Below are 4592 nucleotides of genomic sequence, written 5' to 3'. Positions count from 1 at the left end.
GCCAACTGATCCACCACCCTCCTGTAAGCAGACTACTCCCCATCTTTGATCAAACTGATAACCGTAGTGTCATCTGCAAATTTCAATATATTCACTGATGGATCACTAGAGGTGCAATCGTTCATGTACAGAGAGAAAAGCAAGGGGGAAAAAACACATCCCTGAGATTCCCCCGTGCTGATCCTCTGTACACTTGAAATAAACTCCCCCATTCTCACACACTGCCTCTGATTGATTGCTATCTCACATACACCCAGAGGCATTTTAAGAGAGGAGGGGGCCCGTGTGCAGACTCAGGGCCTGATTCAGAGCTGGACGCTATTTGCGCTCGTTCATTCAGAAAAAGGGGCCGGCTATTTAAATTGAGCACTCGCTCTTTGCGGTCTGTTGACGCCTCTATGTCTGAGCGAGCGAACGAAACATGCGCTCGCTATTTTGTAAAGACGCCCCCTGGCCGCTCACATCATACGTCATCTTCGCTATTTATTAGATTAATCGAGTACATCGAAAGGCGTCTGAACTGCTCGCAGTGCTTGTGGTTGGATTTTCCTACCGCAATCATGCAGACAGTTCAGGCTAAGAAACAACCAAGTGACATGGTCGATGACGCTGCTTTGTTAATTATGCACACCCTTAAAACGCCCATTTTGACCGTTTGGCATGCCTGCGTTCGGATCTCCACTCCCCGTTTTCAAGCACCTTCCCCTGTTACCACCCACAAACGCCTCATCCTGTCACTCAAATTAGCAGGCACTCGCAATTTTGCGAACACACTTTTTCCGACCGCACTGACTGGTTGGCACATGCGCATTACGACCCATACGCATACGCAGATGTGCAAACATCGCTCGGAGCGAACGAGCAGCCGCTTACGAGCGGCTCTGAATCAGGCCCTCAGTGCGGGACCTTTCCTCTCCCTAGTGGTGCACTGGGTGCACTAGATTCTGGCTTAGTGACTGAAGCTACTGCACATGCATGAGTCTCCGGGAAAATGGCACCTGCGTCATTTTCCTGGGGACAGCAGTACTGCACATGCGCGGGTCGCCGGGAAAATGGTCACCGCCATTTTCCAAGTTATTTTTGCTGCCCTGCAGTGCCAGGATTCATCCCCCATTTGTCACCACACCCAGAAGCTCAGTCCATCCCCATTATTAGCCTAGTCAAATGGAATAATTAATTATGTGTTAATATGATTTTATGATACTAGTCTATATCTGCTGAGAAGTTGCAGGAAACAGGGCCTATATAACTGGATGAGAAGCTGGTGATAGATGGCATTGCAAAATGCAAAAGAACATGAATGCCCCAGTAAAGTACAGTTATTTACAGTACACAGTCTGTCAAACACACACAATCTTGACAAAACCCATAATGAAAAGTGGTGCACAATAGAATTGTCCTTGGGCCCTTCCACCAACACTTATGTTGTATAATAAAAAGGAAATGCACAGTTCAACATCCAGGCTCTTTAGCGACAGGGACTGCCACTCTTGTGGCTGAAGTCCTTGGTTTGTTTGGGCCCCCACAAAACAAGCTACCAATGGACTTAAGGGGACTAACAGTGTTGTTAAACATGTCTACAGTTGAAAGATGTCATTATTATCCTCATCTTCACTTCATCAGTGTTGTTGTTATTATCATCAAATTCAAACAATATTAGGTCACTCTCACTGGAATCCACCGTTAAAGACGTCTCTGTACTTTGTTATTGTAATTGGCTGCAAAGGTCTTTCTCACAGAATTTGTAGTTAATTTTTATGAATATCAGTTTTTCTTCATTTATAGGAAGTACTGTAGCCTCCTACACCGATCACTCACAAGGTTCCCAGGTGTGCTAAACACACTTTCCGAGTACACACCGGAGGGCAACTTAATAAAAGAAAAGCTAGTTTGTACAAGGGGTTCCAAATTCACTTTTTTCCTCCCAGGGCATTCTAGGGCATGAAACATCAGTAGCAGGACCACCACTCACAAAGAAAGGCCATGGTCTGAGCCTTTCCTTCACTGCATGTTGTGTACTGTATGGCATGTTGATTTACAGTACATATTTTGGCAGTAAATTTTCTCATTATTGTTAGAGTTGACTTTTTTTTTTTTAACATTGTGAAATATTATTTATATATCAGGTGCCCTTTCTTCAACTTTCTTTCCCCTGTTTAATAGATGTTGACGTACTATCATGACTGGCAGCAGACGCAGCACTAGTACTGGGTTGTTGCTTTTGCTCTTTTATTGACTGATCCATGCTTGGCTTTATGTTTGACACCAGCCAAGAAATTATTATTTTAAACTTGAGAATTGTTTTGGGGGGCAAGATGATGGGGGAACACCATCACCACACACATCATTGCTTACACTGGAAGGATAACACACTATGCAAATTTATTTTGTACTAATGGCTTTGTTTTATAGACACAGACAGCACTGGCAATTATTTTCACAAACAGTTCTTTGTGAGAAATTTTCTGGGGTGCAGATGATGGAGGGACACCACCACACACACCATTGATTACACTTGAAGAATACCACACTATGCTAAATTTGCACTAATGGATTTGTTCTTCGATTTACAGACAACACTGGCAATTGTTTTCATGCACTTGGAATAGCAGGTATTTGTGTGAATAGTTTTGGGGTGCAGATTAAGGGTGGGACATCACTGAACACAGAACAGTAATATATGCTGCATCACTCGTCTCAAACAACTTCTTGAAGGAAACAGTATAATTTTTAAATTCAATTAGAAAAGACTGCAGTTTTTTTTTGTTTTAAACAACAGAAAAAATATATATAACTAAGAAAAAACTCAAAACAAAGGTCTTCTTGGGGTTCAGCAGCTTTAAACACAGTACAGTATTTTTTGGACAGATAAACAATATGGGATGCGGTCAATATCCCCACCACGGGGATTCCAGTGCTCAGAATGCCGGCACCAAAATTCATTCACTTGTCAGAATCCCAGCGCTGGCATCTCAATCACCGGAATTCCCAAGGTAAATAGCGGGGTTGGGGGGAGGGTTAATGGTAGGATTAGGCACTAGGGGGAGGGTTAGGGTTAGGCACTAAGGGGGGAGGGTAAGGATTAGTGTGCGGGAAGGTTAGATTTAGACACTTGGTTGATGAGTAAGGGAAGGGAGGGTTAGGGTAGTGAGAGGGGGAGGGTTCGAATACTGACCGACAAGTGTCTGTATTCTAACCCTGTTGGGATGCCGGCATTGGTTTTCTGACCACTTGGATCCTGAATGCTGGAATCCCATACCAATGCCAAACAATATAGTATACTGCAGTGTCAGATTTCCTAGAGAAAAAAATAAAGCTGCAGGTTCCCTTTAAGAAACAAAAAAACCCAATCAACAGCACAACACAGACAGTAGCCTGTTTGTTTGCACTGCAGTGTATGAGTGTGTCTATAACAAACACACATACACTGAGTCACAAGTGACAATGATGCAAGCAGTCACACTTCCCAGGCACCTTCTCTTGTCTCCAAGTTCACCTACTGTTAAACTAGTATAAAGTCTAAACCTAAACTTAACCAACACCTGATGGCACACTAATGGCACCCTGATTGCTTGCTAATGGCGATTTTTTTAACATAGTGCCTAACAGCGCTCTAGCCCATAGTCCCACACCCTGAACTGTTGCCCAATCATGAGGAAAGGACTTTTATATGCAATTCAAGACACACAAGATCCAACTCCGAGTTTGGATGTGTTTGGTTCCTGGGAAACTGAACCGCTCATCTCTAGTTGTAAGTGTTTGGTGACACTTTTTTTTATAGTAGGCTGCTTTAGCTGAAGGGGTGCAGGTATTTTATTTAGTATCTATATACTGTAGCTAGTCCTACCCAACATATTCTCATGCTATATACAAAATTGGTCTTTTGAATACTGTAGTCTAAAAATAAAAATATATATTATCAGCACTCCTAACATCCCGTTTACAACCTTTTCATTAAAAAAAACCAATTTGATTTTGCATGTGGGTTCCTTCATGTTATGATGAATCAAAATATTGAAACCTTTACATTATATATCTATAGCTATAGTGTTTTATTTATTAGCTTATGTACATTTACAATCTTGCTTACAAATAACTCCACAAAAAGAAAAACGATAGCATGTTCTTAATTAAGTAAAAGTTTGTTACAGTAAAACTTTTGGCTATAGCAGACGTTTCAGCATAATGTTGTGAAATATCTGAGCATGTGTCTCTACATGATTACATAAAATGTCTTGGTTACCTGCCAATTTTAAGGGGAATTCAGTATTATCTACAAAATGAAAAATGAATACAATTACAAACAAACAGAGAAAGGGATTCCCACTCGCTGTCACACCCCTTTCCATCACTTCATTCACAGTATAAATTCCTGGCACAGGTCACATCTGTAACAGAATCTTCTGTAACAGTCACATGCTTCAATTTTCATCCAGAGCCCATATACTGTATACCTATAATGTCTAATGAATTGGAAACTGGTATGAATGTTCCAAACTGTCCGTCTCGAAGGGCCAGTCTCCCCATTTGGATTATATGTGCCACCTTCTTGCTTTCATTACTTGGCATAGTGATTTTTTGTCTCTGCCTTT

Source organism: Taudactylus pleione, unplaced genomic scaffold (assembly GCF_031769625.1).
Source record: "Taudactylus pleione unplaced genomic scaffold, aTauple2 ptg000017l, whole genome shotgun sequence".
Taxonomy (NCBI): domain Eukaryota; kingdom Metazoa; phylum Chordata; class Amphibia; order Anura; family Myobatrachidae; genus Taudactylus; species Taudactylus pleione.
The sequence above is the reverse complement of the archived record's forward strand: the minus strand, read 5'-3'. Positions refer to the sequence as shown.